Genomic DNA, 13,925 nt, shown 5'->3' with positions numbered 1-13,925 from the left:
AACAACCAAACAAACCTTATACTCACACAAAACACCCAATGAAAAACCCCGACCAAAAAAAAAAAAAAATTAAAGAAAGGCAAGTCCAGAATTTTCTCTTTTCAGTTAAAAAAGGTACTCTCATGCCATCATAAAAAGACACAACTGGCTTTAGTGGCAAGGAATAGATGAAGAATTCACAACTAAATAGCAAATGAGAGCAATTAGGCCAGAGTTTACAGAAAAGCAGTCGGACACTGAGTGTCTCCCCTATCCATTGACCAAATGCCCTTAAAGCTCAGGTCTCCAGCAGGAACTCAGACTCAGCATGTAAATGTGGGGGAGTTTCTGAAGATTCCCCATTCCACCCACTAAAAATCAAACCCAAAACTTCTTCTTTTGACTGTGGAGAAGCACAGGGGCCTTAAAAATATTTCAACTTTATTTCAGACTGACTCCGTGTTTACAGAGTAGACACTAAACAAAATATTTATATGAAAGAATAAATAAAGAACAAGGATTGTAGGTCAGCAAGTCAAAAGCTTCCCCCAGTTACTGCCATCACACTGAGCTCATGTTTGCTAACTTTTCCCATCTCCCTGTTTAAAATCACACATGTGCATCACAGTTCCAGCAGTTTTCCAAACAAAGCATCATCAATAACTTGTTTAAGCAACAGTTGTCTAGGCAGGACGCTGAACTCTTATCTGGCAGCTTCTGAAGACATCCAGAGTGGGGAAACAAAAAGGAGAACCAATCTCCGACTAAAAGAGCAGAGACTTGTTCCCTTTCATTACCGTATTTCAATTCAGAAAGATTTAATTACCTGCTGAGGATCTGACCTTGATCTAGTCCACTTCTTATTTTCCCACAGCGAAAAGTGTCCCACTGTAAGGAGCTCTTCTCTCATATAGCACCACATCAGATATAGGTAATGACAAAATTATTAGAAACAACTCCTAAAAGCTCCCACAAACGAAATCATACAATGATTATTTTGGGGACTTGGATTCCAGAGGTCTCCTTGCCTGGCCAGTTTTGCAAAATCTCTCTCTATCCCTTGGAGCACCACCCACGCTAATGTTCCTCTCCTTTCTGCAGTGCATTTTTTTTTTATTTTTCTCTTCTAAGCCACTTATTAAAGGATTTTTGTTATTGTTTGGTTGGGTTTTGATTTGTTTTTATTTTTTTTTTCATTTATTACAACAGAAGAAAAATATTTACTAAAGTAATTCAGAATATATCCTTCAAGCTCTGACTTTGCCTTGAGGATTTCTAAATATAACACTTTTACCTCTCAAACACAGCAGTAGTTACAGTCTGGCAAGATCATTGTCCAAAGTGATGGAACATGTGGGACCAAGCTGGAGGGATGCTGCTCCTCTTGCAGATGAAAATAAAGTAATGCATTTTGTGGGTCCATCTAATCCTTCCTTTGCTTTTTACAGGCCAAAGGTCCTCTGGGGATCATTGCAAAGTGTTCCCAAGTGCTGCACTCCACATTTAGGGGGCTGGCTCTGCTGACAGATGTGAAAACACCTAGCCAGACATTCTCCAACAAATGCACAAGAGGATGCTGAGAGCATAAGTAATCACAGATAAATTTAAGAATAATGCCCATTTAGGATTTAGGCTATTTTATTCTAGAGCTGAGTTTTTTTCTTTGTAATGAATTTATTGTTTATTGATCTGCTTAGAATACAAACTTGCCGCAGAAAGTCACCAGAGCAGATGAATGTCCACTATGCGTAAAAAATCTAAGTAATTTTAGAGTGAAGAAACAGGATAGTCTGGATCTCACTGGTACCATTTGAGGTCCTAAATCTTTTCATGTAACATTAATTTATAATTGCGTCTAACAATTTCAAGCCTCTCCTCCGAGTTCCTTTCTAACCTCATTTCTTGCACGTAGACACTGAAGCTCACAGTTATTTCCTAAAGCTAATCATGATTTTTATCTTTCTGCCTCTCATTCCTTTTCCACCACACGTCTTCATGTCCTGTAATCACACGACACATTGCTTGTTTTTAACAAGTCACTCCAAGACTGAAACTAAGCACAGAATGTCATTGTGTATAAACCTTAATCCAAATCCCCGTGGCTGCTCCTGAATAATTCAAAAAGCTAGTCACACACTGATGGCATTTCTTCCTGGTAGTAAGAAGTGTTTAGTGTAGCTCAGAAAAGCTTTCTTACAGCACTACTTCTCTTCTCGGGGTGCAGATCCCTCGATAATGTTCAAGATCTTTTTTTTTAGATTAAACTCATAACAGCAGAAGATGTTTATGAACCCTAAGTCTGACTTCTGGATGCTTTATTCTCCCAGGCTTCCCAGCTGGATGCTTTATTCTCAGTCTCCTCAGCTGGCTTGAAAATAAATAACCCAAAGATCTTTATAAAATCTTTTCAGATACCTGCTCCATTTCATCATATTTCACTTCGATCTCATTTGGCAAAGGTGATTTATATTTTGAGCCCTCGGAAAATAGCAAGCTGGAGTACTGCTCACTGCCTGCTTGAGCTGCCAGGTGTTTGAGAGGCTGTGCTGAGCCAAAAGCTGGCAGTGAGAGGTGGAAGGGACTCCCCTCTGACCAACAAGACCTGTCCAGTGGTCAGGGCATCGCTCCTTGGTGAACCCTGAGGGGTTGGTCAGTAAGGACCACTCATCCTCCACTCCAAAAGTCCAGTTAGGAGGCAAAGGAGCTTTTGAACCACCAGCTCAGCCAGCCATGGCCATCTAAGAGCTCTCCAAGACCATTAATCAGTGTCAGAGCAGCAGCACCAAATCAAAATAAGGGTCCAGCACCACTCCTGTCTCGCAAATAATTCCTGTAGCGCCCATCTGTTCGCAACTCAGACTTCATGAGCCCCACTTAATAAATTGCATTTTATATCAATTTTCCTGGATGTCTTTTAGCAAATGAAAACTTCCACGTCCTCTGGAAGCGAGGCCTGTGCTGGTGTGAAGCCTGGATGTCACAGCCACTGCAGCAGTAAGGAGGAAGAGAGGTGACACTTCTGTGATCTCCAGAGCTACCCAGATGGCAACACACATCAGTACTGTGAGGGAAATAAGGTTAACTCTTTTTGAAAGACATGCACAGCACCTCAATAGTGTTCAGCTCTGATCTTTGTCTAGGCTTTTATTTGTTTGGGGTTTTGTCGTTGTTTTGGTTTTTTAATCACACCTATTGAATTTTGAGGCCACAGATCAAAGGACAGGATCAGTACTGCAGTGGTCCTCCCTGATTTCTTTAATGCTATTTATCCTATATGCTTTAATCCTATATGCTTGCATGTACCCAGCTGTTAGTCTTTTAATTATCCTCAGTCACTCACTGAAAATCCTGTCATAAATCTTCTTGCCAAAGACACATTCAGCAATGGAGCACAACTTTACTTGTCTACTACGGAAAGGCAAAAATCTTTTTTTTTTTTTTCTTTTGTCATCACTGTTTTGAAAGCTTTGGTGTGTTAAAGTATGGAAAAATCAGCTGTACTTGCTGTTACTTATTCAAGAGATTAAGATGACAAAGGTGTCAAACAAGAAACACTGATCCACTGAAAATATTTTGTCTAAAAGCTCTCAGGAATCCGTTCTCAGCATATACCACACACCTCTTCTTAACGTGGTATTACTGAACAGAATTGAGAAGATTTTCTAAGTCACCACTCACAGACAGATAATCTTTTGTATAGATGAAACTCACACTGGGATTTCTCAGTATGAAACTACTAAAACACACACACAAAACACAAATGGGCCACAACCACAAACAAGTTTCCAGCCCACAATAGATGAGTAGAGATTCCCTTCTCCAAATAAAATATCCTACTGATGTCAGAAGAGCACCTTAAATCCAACATCTGCCACTCCATTTTTGATCACATCACTAGAGGAAAGTGTGAGGACAGAAAAAAGTACGGTTGCTACTTGGAATAAATTAGAGTTGCATAAAACACGTGAGGAACTCGCTATATTTATTCACCACTCAACTCCCAAGGTGCTGAACCACTTTCCTAAACCAGAGCCTCTGAATCGATCATTTTTGCCCCTTGGCCATGACAATCTCGATGTCATAAAGGATAAAAGATGTTTTTAAAAGCATTGCAACACCAATATTTTAAAGTCTTTACAGCTGTCGGGTGAAGATGTGGGTTTTTAACACAGCATCCAACATTTCTGAGCAGGATCAGATGGCTCATTATGTGCCTTGAGATTCCATCTCCAGTTTCCCAAAAATTGCTCCACTTCAGCACCCCATCTTCCCTGCTCCAGAGTATGAGTGTCCTGGCAATCCTTTGGAGGAAGGGAAAGCACTCGTCAGTTATTAATTTGTCCTGGACATCCCACTTCTCTCCACAATCCCAGGATGATTTAAATACCATGATTTGGTTCTTTGCCATTCAGCGTCTCTTGCAGAAGAGTTTCAAGTAAAGCCCACGTGCATTTTTTTTTTCTAGTAGTACAAGTTTGACATCCAGTGGGATTTTTTTTATTATTTAATTTTGGGTTTTTATAATTTCGTGGAGCCTTTTTCTTCCTTTGTGATGAGACCTATTGAGACTACACGAGGTGGAGGTGGACATTTTGCTCACCTCATGCTCTGGAAGATGTAAAGTGAATTGATCGTCACAGGCGGTGTCAAACACCCAACAGCCACCTGAAGACAGCGCAGGAAGCAAAGCGAAGGAGTAATAGTTTTAATAAGGTTAAAACCTAGAGCGAAAGTAGTTAAACCCCCCATCAAAAACCAGAATAAAGCTAGAAAAAAAACCTCCACTGATAATTTGTGTGTGCTAAGGAGAGAACATTGAAACATGAGCAGTGCAGTCAAAACCCAAGGGTACAGAGAGAAGGAGTACTCAGTGAGAAAACCAAGAGTAAAGCTCTACATAAGGGACTGCTGGGACATGATCCAGGTGGGAGACTGGGAAGGGCTGTAAATTACAGTCCAGGAAGTGTTCACAGAAGGAAAGAAATCTTTTTCACCTCTTCAGATTGAAAAAACCTCCAGGCCAACCAAAACCTCAACAACAACACAAAAAATCCACAGCAGACAAACCAACCCACACCACCACACAAAAGAAAAACTCTTACAAGCTTAAGACTTATCAAGCTTATTCTCTGTTTTGTCTCTGTTACAGTTTTAACACAAATTAGGGAAAGGTAAAAAAAAAAATTTAAAAAGTAAAAAGAGGCCAACAGCACAGGGAAAAAACCCCAAATCACCCCAAACCTCAAACAAAAAAGTACGATCCAGTTTCTGAAACACGACTATTTCAAAATCTACAAGTCAAGGTACATTAAAAATTCCATCTGAGGTACAATAGCAGAAGAAATATTTCTAAAATGAATTAATGAATTATAAGCTTTTGGATCCTTTTTAGTCTTTTTCGTCCCTAAGGATAGTTTGTTTTGTGAAACGTGTGACAGGTTTAAGGGATCCAGGCATAAAGACGTGGTGGTAAAATTCAAAATATGTCACTGGACTCAGAGTTGGGGTTTTCCTTCCCCCTGACTTTCAGTTTTGTACCTGGCTTTGGTTATGGTCACAAAAAAATAACACACAGAGGCAGAACCCCAAATCTACATTACAGAAGAAAATTACACCTGTGGAAGAGGAAACCTCATTAGGAGGAACACTAAAATCCAATTATAACCCCAACTATGAGGGGCAAACCTCCCATATGAGTTTTGCTGTGGCTTTCTTGAGTCACGATTTTTTATCTTCCCCATATTAAAGAGTCAGGTATGAATATATACATCCTATGGTATAGCATTTTATTTCTCCAGCTTCCTTTTACAAGGGTTTCTGAAAGTTTTGTGACTCGCCACCTTGACAGGTTTGAAGATGGATATATTAATTTCCTGACACTCTGGCAGCAAGCGCTATGATAAAAAGGTAATAGCAAGAAGAAAAATAGGTGTCGCTTCCCTGCATTAATTCACAATATCGTTTCACATTCTTTAAATCCCTTCCTCTCCCGTGAAGTCGCCGGTGTAGGGCACTGGAGCAATAATGAAATCCTCCTCTGGTGAAGGAGGCAAAAAAGATGCCTTTCAGCCTGCACAATGAAATGTGGAAAATTGCCGTGGATATCTCGGCTGTTCCCTGAAAAGCACTCCTCCTGCAAAAGGATCGCACAGCGCCTGCCTAAAGAAATGCAACTGCTGCATTGTCAAATTATTCCCTCAAGAGGGGGCATGAAGTTGTCCCCAACAAACTCACACCCCTCTGAGATCTACATTTCAGGGCTGGATTTCTTTGCGCTCCTCAGGATTGGAGGTCGATGGTTACGCACATCTACAGTCTAGCAACAATTCGTGAATCTTGAATTTATTTCTTGCAAAAGAACATTAAGTGCCTTAAAACATCCAGGGCACGGATTCCCTTACGGAACTAATACAAAGTGAAAAGCTGTACAAGGAAGGTACTAGCACGAGACAGATACACACTAAACAAATGTTATTACGGAAAAATGGCAATTAAGATTCTCTTAATTAGCCTGTCATTTTGTATTTATCATCATAATGTTTGTTTTACAATGCTTTATTAAATCTGGCTTTATGACAAACAGTCTGCTGGCAGTGCATCCTGCTGTGCAACATATGGCGTTACACCTAATGAATATTAATGCCGTGAAGTACAAATGGTCTTCTGGGACCAGGGCTGATGGCTGGGAAACTCCTGCAGATGGCATCATTATTCAAAGAGGTTCACCTCACGTGTTTCTCATCGGGTCTCCTCCACAGCTACCTAGGATGCTGCCCGTGGGCTTTCAAGGGAAGGCTAATACATTAAAAATCTTCACAGTCCCATTCCCAATTTTCAGTGGATTTGAGGGTGTGTGTGTGGTTTTTTTTCCTTTTGTTTTGGGTTTCTTTTAACAAAAACTTACAGCTTAGCTTCATATTACAAGTTCTTCTAGCCTTTGATTAAAAAACAAACAATAAACCAACAAAAAAAAAAACCCCAAGCCATCTTCCCAAGCTGAAGACAATCCTTATTTGGGATTTCTTGCTCTGCTGGACAGTGTTTGGTGTTGTTCTGCTCCTATTTCTGTTACATGTGCCTTATGATAGAGATACAGTCCCTCCCTAGGCAGGAACATAGGGAGAAGAGTCCTTTTCCCCATTTTCCCGGGTCACTTATTTGTAGTTTTGGGGCCAGCAGAGGTCTCAGCTGGACACAAAGGACCGTGGTAAGGAGTTACAAAGTGTTAAGCTTTATCTTTCCCTCTTCACTTTTGGAAGCCAGGAGAGCACTCGGGTACATCCAGCTAACAGAGCTCAAGCCCCACAACACTTACCAAAAAATTAAACCTGTCTAATTGGGAGACTCTTGAGGAGGCCAGATGTTAGCGGTACATGGCTTTATGAAGACAGAAGACCCCTCATATCAATAACTGAACAATCAGCTCTCCTCCAACCGTCCCTTAGGATGGAAGAGGTCTGTGTCAAAAAATTCTCTCCCTTTTTTCTGGCTGGCAGAAGTAGTCCATTTTGATTTCTGCAGCATATCTTGTTTAGGGAGCTCCTGCAATTGGACAGGTTCCTACCCTGAACCAGTTTCTTATTATTTCACAGCCTCAGCAAAGTTGCTCATATCTGGCAATGATATGACCCAAGAAGTTACTTCTGGTCCTTTCAGCACATTAATTTTTAAAAATTTGATTACTGAGTATGATTTTTTTAAAACAAAATGTGCTTGCTTGTTTTAAAAATTACTTTCTATCTTCATTAAAAAAACAAACAAAACAACAACCTCCAAAAAAAAAATCCCCCCCCCAAAAAATCCCCTATCCCACATTCAAAAACTCTGATTAACTTTGCTTTAATTGCTTCCCTTTGCACCCACCAAGAAACAGAGCTGTGTCTCAATGAGGAGAGTGATTACAGCTTTTCCTGCACAAAAGACAAGCACGCTGTGTTTGTTTGAGAAATCTAGATTCTTCTGGAAGCCCACAAATTAAGAATGACAAAACAGACCCACCAGATTTTCATGACAAGTGACTCCCAGATTCTCCATCAAGTCTGACTATAGAAATGACAGCTGTGCTCGCCAATAGTCACTTTGTTTATGGTACACCAATTATGCAGCATATTCTCCTAAACAGCTGGGCAAAACATTCTTATCTGAATGCCTTCAGTGCTTCAGCTATTCACAGAACCACCCCAATACAGGCTTTTGGCTTCCTTCTGCTGAGAGAAGTCACAGTTTGACTCAGAGCAAAGAAAAATAAATACAACGCTGGCTGCCAGAATGCTGAAGATAGGCTGTTGGTTTTCCCCAGATTTATTTTGAGAATATTACATTTATTTTAGTCTTTCAATTGCCTGTTGCTGCAACAAATGGAAGACACAACTCTTTTATGTTCAAATATTCTGGGTAAGCACAACAGAGACAGCACTGGCTGAGACAGAAGAGGCAAATCAGCAGTTCACTGTCGGCCATAAATATCTTTATCATTTTTGCAACATTTCCCAACCCAAAAGGTTCAAGTATTACATAGAGGTGGCCCAGAAGGGTAAAAGCACACAGAGCTAAGCCAACCCCACACCTTTACAGTAGAAAGGTCTCTTTCTAGAGGAAAGAAATGGATCTCCAGGCCAACCCTCACAGGGTCAGGCATCAGCTTCTCAGATGAAATCAGATTAACCTACACTTTCATCAAGTTTCCCAGGAATAGCAATCCCTGCACCTGCTGCTCTCCAAGCCAGAACAGTTTGGTTGTTTGACACAAACCAAGGCCAATGTATACATCTTGGGGTGTTTGAGGATATTCCCTGAACAGACAAAGCTTGGTTTCTGCTGTCAGAAAGAGCTCTGCGTCCAACTCCCACATCACCTCCCAGCTCCACTCCTCCTTCCCAAACAGGATATCCAGTAGACATACAAAGGACTAATTAGATTGATAAATTAACACCATATACTGTGGATGAAGAGCCAGCAAAGGTTCATTTAAGTCCTGAGGATCAGAAGGGTATGAATATTACAGTGAATGTATCAGGGCAGAGATTTCCCTGTCAGCGGAGAGTTCCCCTCCAGGGCTTGAGAGAAATCACCTGGAAGCTGCCACGACTCTGGTGTGAGGAAACAGCAAGGGGAACAAATGGAAATAGAAACGTATTTAAGAGCTATTTCATTTATCAACCAAAGGAAGAAAAAACAAAACTGTGGGGTTTTGGCAGTCTTTGGACACAAGGTCAGAAGCTGTCCTGCCAATGTCCTCCTCCATCCCTCTGCTTGGCCGATGCTTTTTCCCCACTTTGAGATCAAAGTGGAGGTCGGACTCCCACCCTCTTCACTTGTTTTCCTGTTTGTTAAAGGCACCATCAATAATGGAGGCAGATCTCTGGGAATAAGGTTTTGTTATTCAGCTTGTGACATTTGTTGTAACCGGATCCAAAAAGTGTAAAACCTCGCGGACGTTTCTGTGCAAGCGGATAAACAGTAGCTGCCGCTTTATGGATATTTTGGCTGAGGACTGAAACAGTTTCCAAAGAGGCAAATTCTTCATTTTTCATATGGCACCCAGGGAATACATCACACCAGATTAGTCTGAATTTTAAGGCAGAGACTTAACAGGCCAAACTTACAGTGTTGATATAATAGACCTTACACTTTTACATTGCTCAGCGCAGACAGTGCTAACTCTCTTAAAAGTTACTTCTTCCCTTGTCTTCCTTTTAAAATGAAAGCGAAAAGGGGTTTGAGACACCAAGGATGACAGAAAGCTTACGTTTTAGCCTGATAAAGTTAATTGAATTGCCCATTTAAAGGAGCAGGATCTCTCAAGTTATTTATAGTCGGACATCAGAATTTTCTCTTGCCCAGAGAGCTTCTCCTCCAGGCACCCACCCTCACTCTCCTGTCCTGGCAGCCTCTGCCCAGCTCGGTGTCTGAGCCTGGGCTTGGAACAGCAGGGAGGAAGGAGAGGAGGAAAAACAGCAAAATCTCTGTCCCTTCTCCCTTTTCCTTGCTCACTGCCTCAGGGCAGCCCTGTCCGGGGCTGACAACACCCAGGGTGGATCGGCCTGGACTCCTGGGGAGGAGAATGCCCAGGAAAGGCGCTCCTGGCACTGCTGAATCCAATCCCGCAGCAGCTGCTGAGACACCCAGAAGGTCTCTCTCTGTCTGGCTTAAGGCTGTAATTTTTTAGCCTGAGGCTACTGTTTCCTTGTACCTACTTACCCGAGAGGAACAATTAGCAGTTTCCCCCAGCAGAACTATTTAAATACCACTTTATGATTGTTATTCCTGCTTGGTGGCTTAGCATGCACTTTTTTAACCTTTATTCAGTTTTCAGACTAACAGTGTTTGTATCCTGATCGGTTTAAACCTGACAATTTCCACGGCAGTTTGTGCTCTTGTTTTCCAGATCTGAACTACTTTATTTCAGCATTCAGATCACTGACCCCGAAAACTCCATCCAAATGATTGATAAGGGAACTTTATTCCTTAAAATGGGTCTCATTCTTGATAAAGATATCACAAAGCAAACACAATTAAATACATGTCTGAAAACTAAGCTGCTCCTCCTCCAGTTCCAGACAGCTTTCCAGATACTGAGGTCAGTTTGTGAAACTGCACCAGATCCCCCTCCAGTACCTTCAAACATTTCTGGGAAGTCGAAACAAGCAACTACAGAGAAGGTAAAGCCCATAATGGTTCCCAAGGATGAAGCCTGCAGCTGCAGGGCTCACTGAGAGAGCAGAGTCAACTTTTCTTGGGCTGCTGATCCCGCTTCAAAGACAAACACAGGCACTAAAATAACCAACCTCTCTCTTATCTATTGTATGTCAGAGCTGTTTTGTCTCTTGCACAGCACACAGGGGTAAAACTTCTTGGCTGTTGGGTCTCTTATGCAGCTGCTTGTCCTCTCTGAGGGGACGTAATTCAGTACTGAGAACTTTTCATATCCAGACATGTGTGGGAACAGTAAGAGATTTCTACAGAGTTTAGGGCAAAACTGGAAGAAAAGTGATTTTTTTTAAAAATGGCTGGGCTATGCCAGCTCAGCTGAGAGTTTTCATTACACTTCCAAGCATGTTTTCTAAGCAACAGAAGAATCCTTTTCATTGACACTAACCTCCAGCTGCCGGGGCTAGAGGTAGATTTTTGCCTGACCCCATTCTTGCTACCACGTTCCTGCATTTTTTCCAAGTGAGTCTCAATCCCAGAATGTCCAGGTTATAACCTGTGCCCAAAGCACATTTTCTACACCAATAAGCAGGTCAATTCAACTGGCTGAAATGAGCACTTTTGCCAGAAGATGTCAAGCATCTCATCCAGTGTTCCATCCCTAAACAAACCGGCAAAGGTTAAAACAGCATTAGCATTGATGTCCTGCTCGTGGATTGTTTCTCACACACAGGAGGCAAGTGGTTCACAATACCGTGCTAATTCAATAATGAGAACAGCCAGGAAGTTTGTGTTTTTAAATTAATTGGTGCCGTATCCATCTTAAATGTCAAGCACCGAGTTCCTAAGAGCTATGAACCATCCATGAAAATCACAGAAATGGCAGGTATAATGCATCATATCTTATATACTAATAAAAATACTGACTGCTAGGCTTTATAAGGTCATGGCTTACTGCTGTCTCTCAACAATAAAAAGCTTAATGCAACACTGGGCCCTGCATGATCTTCATGGCCAGAATTAATGAGGAGGAATCACAATTAATGGTTTTCTACAAACCAATGGATCACAAGTGACAGGAGCTTATTCACAATTTATGAAGACCTGATTTTTTTCTTTTTTTCCTTGGTGGGTAGAGGGCTGGAAAATTGCAAAGAGATAATGAAAAGCAACTATCAGACAGAATATGGTAATGCAGGTTTATAATCAGAAGCCACAGACGTGTGCCCATGGCAGGGAACTGGTGAGCCGCAAGCCCGCAGCTCCTACAGGGATGGAATTTAAGACACACTGACAGAAAAGTACCTGGGGCAGCCTCTGCAAGTAAATCACCGCTCTATAAAGTGACCTACAGAGGGCATCTTTCTGCACGATTTGCGGTTTGAAACACGAATCAGAAGAGACAGAGGAGAAAGGTCCATGATGAGGGAGAGCTGAGCAAACAGGCAGACTTTCCTCTGCGCCCTTACCAGTCACAGCACCACAAGCTCCTGCTGCCCCTCAGGACCCAGGTTTCAAATTAAGTCACATTCTGAATACCTACGAACCAAACTTACCTTGGGGATCTAAAATGTCATAGTTATCTATGGCTCAAGCTACAAGAGTTTCAGTTCTCCAGCCTCTTCTGGATTTATCTTTAGAGTGAAAAATCCTATAAGGGCTTATGTTTATACCTTTGGGCACACACAGAGATGTCCCAGTCTTGACAGAAGTTGTTTCCTTGATGCTTCTTTATTAAAAAACAAAACTAAAGAACTGACCAAAAACTACCAAACAAAACAACATGATACAGATATTGGATTTAATTTTTTTTTTTTTTCATTTAGAAGTGAAACATTTGTATCAACAGGAGTGGACCAAAAACACTGGGTCCTAGACCAGACCTCTCCTCTCCAAACCTCTCTTCACCTCTTCTCTCCAAACTTTCAACAGTGTTGTTCCTCTTTAGACCACAGGGTCATTTCAGACCTCTCTGCAAGTCCCTGGGAGACACCACAGCCACGCCAGAGCTTCCAGCAGGGCAGTCAGGGGTACAGTGCCCAAGCTTCCCCATCCCTCAGCTTCTTTGGCTCCTTAAGATCTTCCATGGGCCACACAAGGAAAGCAAGGTGATCTCCTTTATCTTTTGAGGGAAAGACACCAATAGAAGTATTCTGCCTGGGATCCACAGCCAGTGTGGCATTTGGGGCAGCACTGCAGGGGTTTGAACTGGGGTGCTCAATAAAACATGCTTTGCTTTCTTGCAGCTGCACTACAAGCCCTTCCACATAGCACAGGGCAGTGACAGGAAAAGAAATTTATCGTTTGTAGTGGCAGGAAGACAAAAAAATTAAATGAGCTTGGGAGGGCTTTGCTTGGATAAAAACAATGCTGTCAAAGTGAGCATCGCTGGTTCAAGGCTTTCATTCTCCTCCTCATCTCATCTCATCCCAGAAACCCTTTTAGCACCTAAATCTTAATGTGTTTTCCATTTTAACGTTTTGGTTAAGGAAACCAACCAATTGTTTCCCCTGTCCCAGCCAGTTACCAGAGAGACACAAACGAAGGCAGAGTGATGAAACCTGGCACAATAATTCCAGCTGTGACACAGACTGTGCACTCTCAGATTAATTATTGAATTGGGGTGATTGCTTACAAGGTGAGCTCCTGTTTTCCTTCTGCAGCAATGGATGCAAATCAGAGCAGGCAGCTGGTGACATCAAAAGGCCTGGGCAGCACATCTGATTTCCCCCTTGCATCTGCACAACTCCACTGGCTCAGATTTATACTGGGGTGGAACAGAGAATAATCAAAGCCAGCGTGCACTATCTGAGCCGGGGCACAAAAATGTCAGCAACTTTAATCTTTATAAGGAATCAATCAGGCAGGGCTTTAATGCAGCCTGGGTGCTGCACCCAGAGCTGCTGCTGCACAGTGATGGATGCAGGGGAGGTAACGGGGCTGGGAAGCAGGGAAGAGATAATTGGAATACACGTGTAAACTATTAGGTTCTCGCTCCCTGCGGGGCAGGCAGGGGGAGCAGCAGCAGCGGGATGGCTTCCAGGTGGAGCTTCTGCAACCTGAACCGTCTCCAGCTCAGGAGGGGACACAGCAAGGGATCAGAAGGGAGCAATACCCCTCGATTACGGATTAAAACAAAAAAGAAGCTGCAGATGCACACAGCACAATTACAAATAGGAGCTGTGACACGGCAGAAGGGGAGGCTCTGATTAGGATCCTGTAGCTAACGGAATTCTTTCTCTCAGGCGGACTGATAGTGGCAGGAGGCAGGGAGACAGAGGAAGGTGGAAGGGACT

At 42.3% G+C, this 13,925-nt stretch overlaps 1 long non-coding RNA gene across 1 annotated transcript in view; it reads right to left on the bottom strand.

Annotated features, from left to right (window-relative positions):
• Nucleotides 1-3,048: 3,048 nt before the first annotated feature.
• The window catches only part of LOC136304082 (uncharacterized), a 33,449-nt gene continuing 22,572 nt past the window's right edge, over nt 3,049-13,925 (bottom strand). Inside the window, exons 2-3 of the long non-coding RNA XR_010724377.1 lie at nt 4,580-4,644; nt 3,049-4,280 (exon numbers count right to left, since the gene is read on the bottom strand). This is a non-coding gene — a long non-coding RNA (uncharacterized lncRNA). The remainder of the gene's footprint in view (nt 4,281-4,579; nt 4,645-13,925) is intronic.

The sequence above is a fragment of the Chamaea fasciata genome, unplaced genomic scaffold (genome assembly GCF_029207755.1).
Source record: "Chamaea fasciata isolate MVZ Bird 193981 ecotype frontalis unplaced genomic scaffold, bChaFas1.0.hap1 SCAF_2, whole genome shotgun sequence".
Classification (NCBI taxonomy): Eukaryota; Metazoa; Chordata; class Aves; order Passeriformes; family Sylviidae; genus Chamaea; species Chamaea fasciata.
This window is presented reverse-complemented; position numbering and strand designations above follow the sequence as displayed.